We start from the raw sequence: 12,427 nt of genomic DNA on the forward strand, positions 1-12,427 counted from the left end.
TCCACACAGATTCTTCATCATAATGATTCCACGTTAACTCTATTCACTCTGAAACCCAGAACCATCTTTTTCTTCCCAGTTTGCTTAAGTACCACATCTCAGCATTGGAAGAAGGAAAAATAAAGCCAGCACTCGGTGTGCATCTCACAACTCCTTTCAGTGGCCTTCTATAACACTTCTCTCCTCTGCACCTTTCTTACCTCATGAAAAACATACTGGAAATAGGGGTTCCCTTTTATTGTACCAGCCTTCCTTCTCCTGGGCCTCCCGGAAGAGGTCCACATGTGAGTTCCCGGGAGATTTTGTGCTATACGAGTCTATTTTCCCATTAAGAGGAAGCTAAGATGCTCAGTAGCCAGCCCTGGTGGTGTAGCAGTTAAGACTCAGCGCTCTCATCACCATGGCCTGGCTTCATTTCTCGGTCAGGAAAACGCACCACCTATCTAATGGTTGTCACATTGTAGTGGGTGCATGTTGCTATGATGCTGAAAGCTATGCCACATACCAGCAGGGTCACCATGGTAGACAGGTTTCAGTGGTACTTCCAGACTAGGACAGACTAAGAAGAAAGACCAGGCCACTCACTGCTGAAAAAATTGGACACGAAAACCTTATGAATAGCTGTGGAGCATTGTCTGATATAGTGCAGGAAGTGAGAGGATGGCACATAAAGATCGGGCAGGGTTCTGCTCCGCTGTACACAGGGCTGCTGTGAGTCAGAATCAACTTGAAGGCACAAACAACCAAATACTCTCAGTAAGTATTAATTGTTGATATTGTAGAGTTTGCTCAATGTGGCAGTATTGTCAAGTGGTTAAGGATTTAAGATCTGAACTTGGTCTGCCTGGGTTCAAATCTAGGTTCTCCTACTTCCTAGTAATTGGCAAGTTATTTCATTTCTCTTGTCTCAGCTTCCTTATATGTAACATAGGCATAATAATATGGCCTTCTGGGGTTCTTGAGAGCATTAAATGAGAATGCTTTAAAATATTATCAGAGTGCACGGCACATCATATTTTCTCAATAACTATTTTTTTTTTGAGGAAGATTAGCCCTGAGCTAACATCTGCCGCCAATTCTCCTCTTTTTGCTGAGGAGGCCTGGCCCTGAGCTAACATCCGTGCCCATCTTCCTCTATTTTATATGGGACACTTGCCACCACATGGCTTGACAAGTAGTTCGTAGGTCCAGACCTGGATCTGAACTGGCTAACCTCAGGCAGCCAAAGTGGAACGTGCGAACTTAACCACTGCGCCACCAGGCCAGCCCCAATAATTTTCTTTTTTATGAAGTGAGTGCACAGTGTTTTTTGTGGGATGCACTAAATACGTGATCATAGTACATAGGATCTGAAAACAGAAAACGAGGCCCATCAGTTACTAAACACTAAGAAAACATATGTGTTGGGATTGGAAGGGCAAGGTGGGTGGGAAGGGAGGGTGAATTCAAGAGTGAGACTTCACCTCAAATGAGCTCAACCAGATACATCATGGGCCTGTTGTCAGACATCACCATTCAACCAGTGCTCCAAGTGTCCCCTGGAGGAGATATGTGACCCACAAAAGGGACACATGAAAACACCACCCCAGAAATGCACAAAAGTCTTCAAAGTGTCAGAACCAAATCCAGTGGGACACAGTACATCCTGCCCAGTCACTTCAAAGAGGGGTGTTCATGCAACACTTGGTTCATCCTCCCATCTAAACTAAACAGAGGGCCTTGCAATCGGCAACGGCTTCCTGAAAAGGCTGTGAGATTCCATATTTCACATACTCTCATCCATGAAGTCATTCTTCCAACTGTGGCACTGGGTGTGAGGGTGCGGGAGAAGGACTTTCTCCTGAACTTTCTTAATGAGAGAAAAGAAGGAAAAATTTTGCCTTAACATTAAAGATAAAACAAACTTATCAAAGACTATCAGTGCAAATTTCTATGTAATGATGCAGTATTATGAGTCACATTTAAGTTTGTCTGCTATTTCCATTGAATCATTTTAAAAAAATTAAAAGAAAATAAAAAGAACCCTTAACCTAGCTTCCTTATCCAGGCAACTGATGGGCAGAAGACTCCCTCAGAAGTTGCCTTAGCTTTTGCCCCATTTACAAACAAGTGGTTCATTTACCTGATTTTTCGCTTCTTAAATGGATACAAAGATGCCATCATCAAGCCATGCCTACTAGAATATATGTGTTCAGATGTTTCTACAATTAATGCTGGCTAATGGCAACAGCAGGAAAGAACATAAGACAAATACTTTATTTGTTCATTTATATTTCTATTTTTAAAGCTAATGTTTAAACCTACCAAACTATTTTTGTTATAAGGCCTTTGAATCTTAAAAATTGAATTCCCTGGTGTTACACCAGAGCCCTGCAAACCAAGGTGATAGATTATTTCCGATGGTAATAATATCACTGAAAATAATAGGCTTTAATTTGACAAATAATTAGCTTTGCACCCAGAAATGAATAATATATCACAACACTGAAAGGAAAAATTGCTCTTTTTTTAATTCCTGCTGTGGATATTAGGGGTATTTTTTTCATCTTATATAACAAAGCACAAATCACTAATTTCATTAGTCCTTCAAAAGAGGGAGTCTCAGCTATCGGAAAACTCCTGAGCTAAAAATTTGCCTACCTAACTGGTGATTCAAAATTGAAACTACTTTTCTGAATTGTAAGGCTGAGAGTTCTGCTAAAGACCAACCTCCATTACATGTTTTTATACCCTTATGATCTGGCCCCTGCCTACCTTTGTAGTTTCATATCTTACATGTCTGCCCCTTGCATTTCCTGCTTTGCCATCTTAAGTCTTTTGGGGGGTTCCTGGGACAAGGGATGCTCACTTCTGTTGTGAGGCCTGTGCACACACTCTTCTGTCTTCCTAAACCACTTGCTTCTACCACAAACCCCTCATTGGTGTCAGTGAAGTCTTCTGTTAGCCTCTAGACTGTGGTCCTGGTTTTACACCTTTAAACAACTTTCTATGTCTACATTATACGAAAACTTATTTGTGTAATTATTTTATGATTTATCCCCCCCATAAGTCTGAAAGCTTTATGAGAAAATAGATCTTGTCTATTTAGCTTATTATTGCAGATGCAGCATCTAACATGGTCCTTGATACACATAATGGAAGCTCAATAAGTACTTGTTGGACGAATAAATATCTTTCATTTTTAGGAAAAGTCATCGATAGTCTGACATTTTCCTAGATAGGAAGCCAACCCATGCCATTCCTCCTATATCGGCCTTAGCAAAAATTAACAGGCTACAAATTAATATCTATTAAGTCCTCAACTTTAATGTGCACTCAACTATATTTCCTCTGCTAAATGTGTCTTTTGTTTAATGATGTAAATTTGGTGGGGCCATGGGGTCAGGATTCTAAATAGCCTATTTCAAGTAGCACGCTAATAGAATGAGCTGTTCTGTAGGTTGTTAATTTCTGTTAACATTTTGTACCACAAGACAGAATGGATCACTGAGATGGGGAGAGAAACCAGTTTATATACTTGCTGATTCTCTGGGCACAAACTCTTAGTGCAAGATCCAACAGAGTCACTAGGAAAAGAGAAGTTATTCTGCCCTCAGCAACTATCTGCCCAACTGCATGGCTCCTGAAGCCTCTTCTACAAGTAGTAAAAGTTGTCAACCCACGATCCACCATTTTTGGTAGACCTGCCTCCTCATGCAACAGCAGAATGCATGAAAAACCTTCATTAAGCTCACCCCACACGTACACAAAATTTTCCCATTGTCTTAAAATAGCTGTCAAACTCCTCTGTACTCTATTCTCCTACCACAAAATGAGACTAACATCCACTAACCTTAAAGGAATATTTCTAAAGTACAATGAATCAAGAGAGCTGAGAAATTACATGTATGTGTTATTATAGAAATGTCTAAAATGATTAAGAAGGAATTCATTTCAGCTTCACAAATCTTTACAGCTTTCCAACATCAGGGAAAAGTTAGCAGAAATAAAATACTTCATGACGTTTCTCAGAAAATAAAAGAGAGGAATATAAATTTCAGAGAAATAAGAAAGTGTCACCAAGAAAAATGTAGCGCAAAAGATTTAAAATAGAACTCCTGAAACTTAAAAACAAACCCTTTGTATGCCTTGGTAACAGTAATGATGATAGTCAAAATGATTAATAATAGAATCGGTTCTCAAAGAATGTGGGTACCAAGAAAGGTATTCTTGGATAATTTTGCATATTAGTGGAGCCACAATTTAGAATACTTCTTTTTAAGAGTAAAGCCTTATAGGGAAATTCATTTTGTGTTTTGGCAAGACAATTGTCCTCTCCTCTTTTATCTTTAGTTTTGTTTATTATAAACAATGTACAAATGAGGCAGCACACTGTTAAATTTTGTTTTCATTTTTCTTTGTTGAATTTGTTGTCTCCTCTCAGTTCATACACAACTTAGTTCAAACCTTCACATAGACATAATTTTCAAAATGTGCTTTTCCAAACAGTTTTGGTTTCTTAGGTGTCTAAATCAAATACTTTGACAACATTCTTAGGAAATTTAGCCATGGGTTTGAGATTCTGACCTACAGTATAAATTGGGCTGGTAAGCCATGGGCTGTATGCTCATATTTATCTAATGGGGAAGAATTGTCATCAATCATAGAGAATTATTTATTTTCTTGAAACAAGTAATACAAGCAAGAATGCCTCCATTTTGAGTGTGACAAGATTCACGTTGAATTTAGCATTCCAAACATAGAATATAGGTTGTTGGTCAGGGCCCTACTTTGTATTTGAGTTAAACTTTCTCCCATCTGGTTAAAACCAAGATCCCCCTAAACATAAGGTAAGACCTTGATTTCAAGGCTGAGAGCTGGCCTCTCTTCTTGGCCAAGTCACTTTATCTTTGGTGAGAGGTTCTTGATGAGCTTACTCAGCAATTTGGAGTTCTTGGGAAGACAGAAAAAGAAGCTTGAAAAGCCTAAAGGGAAATCCTTTAGCCTGAAATGTAATGACACAAGATGGTAACACAAATCTACAAGAAGAAATGAAGATCCGGAATTTCTAAATGTAAAATAGTTTAAAAGCATATTTTTTCACTTTTCTTCCCTTAACTTCTTTAAAAGACGGAAGATTGTATAGAGCAATAATTATAACATTATTGTAATATTGATAACAATGGATGTAATATATGTAACAATAATAGCACAAAGAAGGAGGAAAGAATAGAGCTGTATTAGAGCAAAGTTTCTGTATTTTACCAAAATTAACTTAGTATTAACTTAGAGGAAATTGTGATAAATTAAGATGCATTTTATAATTCCTAGAGAAACCATTGAGAGAATAACCAAAAAAATAATTTAAAAAATCAACAGAGGAATTAAAATGGTACACTAAAAGATTTTCTTAACACAAAAGAAGGCAATAAAAGAACAGAGGAAAAAGGAAATAGGCAATTCAACAGTGGTAGTTGGAGACTTCAATACCCAAGATTCAATAATTGATAGAGCTACTTTATTAAAAATCTGTAAGGATACAGAGGGCTAGAACAACACTATCAACCAACTCAAATTAACTGACTTATGTAGACTCTCCACTCAACAAATGCAGAATGCAGTCCTTTCAAGAACAGATGGAACATTTTCCAGGATGAGACCATATGGTAGAACATAAAACAAATCTCGATAAATTTTTAAAATATCAAAACCAAGTAAAGAATATTTTCAGCTATAATAGAATTAATTTGGAAATCAACAACAGAAAGAAATCTGGGAAGTTCTTTAATACTTGGAAATTAAACAACACACTTCTAAATTTTTTTTTTAAATCAATGAAACTAGAAATTAGTTCTTTGAAAAGATCAACAAAATTGACAAATCTTAATTAGACTAACTGATTAAAAAAAAAAGGAGAAAGATAGGAAAAAGTCTACCAAATTCAGGTCATAGAAGAAATCACAAGTAAATTAGGAATTGTTTTGCATTGAATGAAAACAAAAACACAACATACCAAAATTTATGGCATGCAGCTAAAGTAATGCTTAAAGAGATATTTATAACTTTAAAGGCATGTATCAAAAAAGAAGAAAAATCTCAAATCAACAACCTATGCTTCTACTTTAGAGTAGTAAAAGAAGAGCAAACTAAACTCAAAGCAAGCAGAAGAAAGGAAATAATAAAACTTAGAGCAGAAGTCAATGAAATAGAAAACAATAGGAAAAAAGCCATGAAACTAAGTTTGCTCTTTCAAAATATCAACAAAATTGGCAAACTTTTAATGGAACTAACCAAAGGAAAATAAGTTAAAACACAAGTTACCAAATTCAGGAATGAAAGAGGGGACATTACCACTGATGCTACAGAAATTTAAAAGATTATAGCGTCATTTATAAACAACTATGCCAAAAAATAAGACAAATGAGATGAAATGGACAATTTCCTAGAAACAATAGACAAAATATTTGAATAGATGTTACACAAAAAATAAACAAACTTCCAATACATGCATGAAAATATGTGTAGCTTCATTAGTCATTAGGAAAATACAAATTAAAACCACAGTGAGATACTACCACACATCCACCAGTATGGCTGTAATCATAAAGAAAGATAATCCAAAGTGTAGGCAAAGACGTGAAGAAACTGAAATCCTGATTTATTGCCGATGGGAAGGTAAAATGATACAGCCACTTTGCAAAACTTTTTGGCAGTTTCTCATGAAGTTAAACATACTTACCATATGACATAGCAATTCCACTTCCTGGAACCCATCCAAGAGAAATGAAAACATATGTCCACACAACTATTTGTAAGTGAATGTTCAGAGTAGTTTACTATAACAGCCTAAAACTGGGAACCATCCAAATGTCCACCAAATGGTGAATGAAAAAATAAAAGCGGTACATCCATACAATGGAATACTATTCAACAGTAAAAAGGAATGAAGTATTGATACATGCTACAGCATGGATGAACTTCAAAACATTATAATAAGTGGTAGAGGCATGATCCAAAACACTGCATATTATCTGATTACATTTATATGAAATATCCAGAAAAATGACTTCCTATTGCAGATGTGGGATAGAAGTTTATATGCAGACAGGCAGGAGAAGACATTTGAGAATACTGGAAATGTTCTTAAACCAGATTGTGGTGATGTTTGCCCAACTGTAAATTTACTTAAAAAAAAAATCAATGAATTCAATTACGCATTTACAATGTGGAGAATTTTTTTTGTATGTAAGCTATACTTCAATAAATTGGTGGCGTTTTTTTAATGCATAATGAATAATATGAAAAAGAAACACAAATGGCTCCATTTGGATGAAACTGCTTTATTTCTTTATAAAGAGCCAATGCAAATTAAAATTATAATGAGATACAACTTTTACAACTCAAGTTTACTAAGATTAAAAAGTTTAGAACATACCCAGATGATAATGATATGGAAATAGACATCATTATTTACGGATGGAAGGAACAGTACTTTGGTATATCCTCTATTGGGAACAAGTTGGCTTTATCTATCAAAATTTAAAATTAATTTATCTATCAAAATTTAAACTTATCTATCAAAATTAAAAATTTAAATTAAATTAAAATTTAAAATTACATGTTCCTTGGCTCATAACTACATTTCTACTCCCACCAATGACAAGTGATGAATTTACATTATATTCACTACAAGCAAAGGATGGCAAACAATCCAAAAGTCCATCAATAGAAGACTAAGATAAATTGCGATATAACCAGTGAGTGGATCTAATGCAGTTGTAAAAATATACATCTCTATTTGAACTATTGGGAAAAGATCTGCAATCGCTAGTGCTAAAAAGTGAAAGCAGGACAGTGTGCATATAGTATGCTATTGTTCATGAAGTATAAGTAAACATAGTAATATATAATAAAAAACATTAAAGATATGTTCTGTACTTTCAGGGGAATAGTGATGAGCTCCTTAAAAAACAGGAAGTGATGAAACTTTACTTTCACTGTCTACTCTTGTACTTTTTAAATTTTGTATCATGTGCGAAAATTCAAAAACAATAACACCATGGTAAACTGTCTTTAAAAAGGGGCTTTGAATAACCTTAAAATGGATATTGAGAGAGTCCTGGGCCCGTACTAAATGGAAAAGAATCTTTCCATCCTGATTATAAATCTAAAACATTGAGACATTCATTGACATATTGGTTTGCAAGTTTTTGCTTCTCGCTATAGCAATAACTACAAACTTGGTTTTAAAACACTTCTATTTGAGAGAAATTTCTATTTAGTTACCAGAAAAGCTACTTAATTTGAAGTTGATTCTTTTTTTTTAAGATTGGCACCTGAGCTAACAACTGTTGCCAATCTTTTTTTTTTCCCTCCCCAAATCCCCCCAGCACACAGTTGCGTATCTTAGGTGTGGGTCCTTCTAGTTGTGGCTTGTGGGACGCCTCCTCAACGTGGCCTGATGAGCAGTGTCACGTCCTAGCCCAGGATCCAAACCGGCGAAACCCTGGGCCACCATAGCGGAGTGCGTGAACTTAACCACTCAGCCATGGGGCTGGCCCCCTGAAGTTGATTCTTTGTGTAGAAACTATTTTCAAAAATCAAGCATGGTATTTTAAAGTAATTTTTTTAAGTTGAGGTTTTATTTTCCTATTATCATGGTTTCAAAATATCAGTCAATTCAGAATATTATTTGAGAATATTGGAAGTTTAGAGGACAATTATACTAAAAACTGAACATGAGTCTTTGAGAACAGAAATCATTCATCCTTGCTCCTAATTGAATTAATGGTAGATCAGCATACTTGGAGCAAGGATTTCCCCTGGACAATCTCATATAGACATGTTTCTTTTCGAACCTCATCACGCATCAATATTTTTAGGTCTCTTAAGCCTTTTTTGATCCCCTTTCTTTCTTGCTTAAGATTTTTTTACTTTGATGTCAATACTGTCGCTTCTACCAACGTTGTCTCCTTGAAAATTTCTGAATAGCTTAACAAAACATCCAAAGTTGCAATGCCAACAAGCTGAAGAATGTCAGAGAAAACAAAATGCTAAAAACTCACACAGAATAGGCAGGAAGAAAAGCTGATATCACCATCTCTCCAACGGGCCTTTTCTACCACAGAAGCTCTCTACTGTTTCCTAAAGATCTAAGACTAACAACTGACTCCAGATCCCAAATCTTTTTCTCTTTTAAATACAGCCAAATTTACTTAGAATTTTTTCCCATGCCATTTAGCAAACATAGTTGAGCATCTATGTGTCAGAGACAGTTTACTTAGCATTTAAAGACAGAAAAACAAATAAGTACCAGTCCCAACCCACCATCAACTCAGAGTCCAAAAGAGAAGACAAACACGTACACACAGAAGTAATACAGTGCTATTTGGGCAGCAATAGAGAACACTGCAAATAAGGTTGAGAACACTGCAAATAAGGAGGTGATTAATTCTAGGAGGGGAAGATGTTTGCATAGGGGTGGTGATTTGTGAATAGGTTTTAAAAGATAAGTAGAAATTTGTTAGGTGCCCAATGCAGCAAGCAGGGAGCTGTGAACCATCATGGTGTGTTAAGGGAAATATCAACTAGTGATACATTGGTAAAAATAAACCTGGGGATGGAAGTTACAGTGGCTGGGACGGGAGTCTACCATCTTGGTTTCTCCTCACTTACTTATGAAGTTCTGTTACAGAGACAGGAGAATTTTACAAGACTTGGGGAAAGTCAGATGTTATATTTATGGGTGGCCTGTATACTGTAAATTAACATACAAACATTCCTTGCAGCATTGTTTACAGTGGCAAAAGTGTGGAAACAACCTGGATGCTCACCATTTTGAGGCTGATTAAATCATGATAACTCTGTAAAATGTCATAGCATGAAATTGTTTTAAAACATAATGCTACATGTATTAAAATGAATCTTGCTCCGGGACATAATATTCAGTGAAAAAACAAAAAACAAGGGGCTGATCATGTGTATACTGCATTTTGCGGGGGATTTCAAAATGTTATATACACATTACTAGATTACAATCTATTAAGTGCATAAAGGTTTTGGTTTTTTACAAACAGACAGCTCAAAAACTCATCTCTTCCTTCATTCCCTTTCTTTCATCTGTGGAAATGAACAAGATATTACTAATTAGGACAGGGGGAGGATGAGAGAGAGAGAAGTGAAGAATAAGAATTCATACGCAGTTGTAGATTTTCCTGCAGAATTAAACATGGTCAACAAAAGCACTGTTTAATATTTCAGTTAGATTTTTCAGCAGCATACTGTTCTTTTGATCCACAAATAAAATATTTTTATTTCTTCTGGGCATATACTTGATTGTCATAATGTTGCGGGAAGAGGCAGAGGCACAGGGACTGTCAGGCTGGAAGACTGTGTGTCTCCTGGAACATGGAGACTGCATCTTCCAAGTATAAGAGACTGACATCAGGGCAGTGAGGAATTCTATTTAACAAGAGCCTGAGGCTAGAGAAGAACAAAATAACTAGTGCGGATATTTTTATAGATATTGCAAGATGCTGCTATACTGTAGATGTGGTTGTTAAAATTATTCCTATTGGCTAGTGTCATTTTGAATTTTGTGCTAGCAAAACATCCTAATATTTGATATCTGTCATGTGCCAAAAAGGCTGAGTCCGCTGTTCAACACTAACACTTTTAGACGTTTGACCTATTCTAAGTTAATCATGAATATATGTGTACGTATCCACGGAAATAAGCTGAATTTAAAGGAGAAAAAAAATGTATTACAGGCACAAGAGCAGGACCTGACCACATAATACCCAGGAGTAATTTGCAAGTGTAATATACCAAGTTCAATGTCCAGATCTCTTTATTCTGCTCTGAAAGAACCAAGAAAAGAAATAAAGTCTGTCTATCCCACTATATTCCATTTCATAAAGCACTTTTTTTTATGTATAGTTGTAAATGCTATAAAGAGTTATGGGCCAAAATAACCTGGTAGGTTCCACCTGTGAGCCTTTGAGGTTGGAAAGCCGGGATTTGTACACACAGAGAGGAAGGGCAGTGAATGAGGACACTGCCTCTGTCGTGGCCTGACAGGGCTCTTCCCAGGGTTGGCAGGATGCCAGCTGTAGCTGTCAGATCTTCAGCATCAAGCTGCGGGTGAAGCTCATCATCCTTTAGAAATCATGGGTGCTAATGACCTCACTCTTTTTGATTGGTATCTTTCACCCATCCCCAGGTTTCAGGGGACACATGGAATTTTTCCTGGTTTGACTCCTATAAATAGGAGTCTTCTTGCCCCAGTGGACTCGAGCATCCAGAAGTAGCCCAAACCATTCATCAAATGACCATTTGTTTGCCAGTATATGCCTTTCTCCTTCTAGTGGATGCCTCATTATAGACCTCAGTTCACTCTCTGAACCAATTTCCGTTCATTGCCTTATCTTGAAGATCCAACTGGCTGCCTCTCAGAACTCCAGTTCTTGTCTCTTCTGAGGTTAGGTGTGATCTAACCTAGGAAATGTTAGGATCTTTATCTGCATGTCCCTAGTGCCACACATATTTGAGTTTTCCCATATCAACAATCTTTTTGTACAAGTTCAGCATAGTAGGCCGTTTGAGGACATGAAAGACCCTTATACCCTGAGTTTCTACTTTGCTCTTTAATCTTTGAACTGGTCTGATCATCCTCATATCTCATCGCAAACTGCTCATAAAAGCAAGCCTCAAACACAAAAGGAGTTATACGTGATTGCCTCTGGTTGGGTTCCCTGGAAAGCAGTCTCTGAGACAAAGATTGGCATGTAGGGTGATTATTACAGAATGTTTTGGGGATCAATACCTGTAGAAGGAAAAGGAAGGAAGCAGGATTCGGACAGAGGGAGAAGCTGGACTGTGATGCAGTCCCAATGAATGGCTCGGTCAACATCATGCGGAACTCTGGACCTGGGAGGATCCTTCAGAGTTGTTCTAAGCTGGGGCAAGTGGACCAAGCCTTTACACTCCTGCATTGGTCAGTCATTGAATGGCAGCTGCCCATCCCCAAGGAAGACCAACAGCTGAAGGATATCTATTGGCAGCACTATCAGCAGCTGAGGGAATAAGTCCTTTACTACTAAAGGGAAATCTGGGAACCAGCATAGGGTTCAACACAGGGGCCACCGGGTACCCTCCCCTTTTCCTCAACTCTCCCTTCTATTTCATTTGTTTCCTAACTCTGTTGCTTTTTCTCTTCCGGTTACAGACTCCTATATCTGCCCCCACGATCCTCATGTCTGGCAACTCTTCCCACCCCTACCTGACACATACCTTGCCTTCTTGCTCCTTGGACTTTGGCACCTAGCTTAGTGGCTTTGCTCACCATATCAGCTTTGCCATTCCCTGGTCCTTTTCCTTACTTGGAACCATAGAACACCTTCATGCCCAAAGGGAAATTAGGTTGCAGATTCTGTGGATCAGCTAAGTC

The 12,427-nt window shown here is 37.2% G+C and overlaps 1 long non-coding RNA gene across 1 annotated transcript in view; it reads right to left on the reverse strand.

Annotated features, from left to right (window-relative positions):
- LOC139041352 (uncharacterized) overlaps positions 1-9,152 on the reverse strand; it is a 138,091-nt gene extending 128,939 nt beyond the window's left edge. The window contains exon 1 of the long non-coding RNA XR_011496341.1: positions 9,045-9,152. This is a non-coding gene — a long non-coding RNA (uncharacterized lncRNA). The remainder of the gene's footprint in view (positions 1-9,044) is intronic.
- Between the last annotated feature and the right edge of the window lie 3,275 nt (positions 9,153-12,427).

The sequence above is a fragment of the Equus asinus genome, chromosome 21 (assembly GCF_041296235.1).
Source record: "Equus asinus isolate D_3611 breed Donkey chromosome 21, EquAss-T2T_v2, whole genome shotgun sequence".
NCBI classification, from domain to species: domain Eukaryota; kingdom Metazoa; phylum Chordata; class Mammalia; order Perissodactyla; family Equidae; genus Equus; species Equus asinus.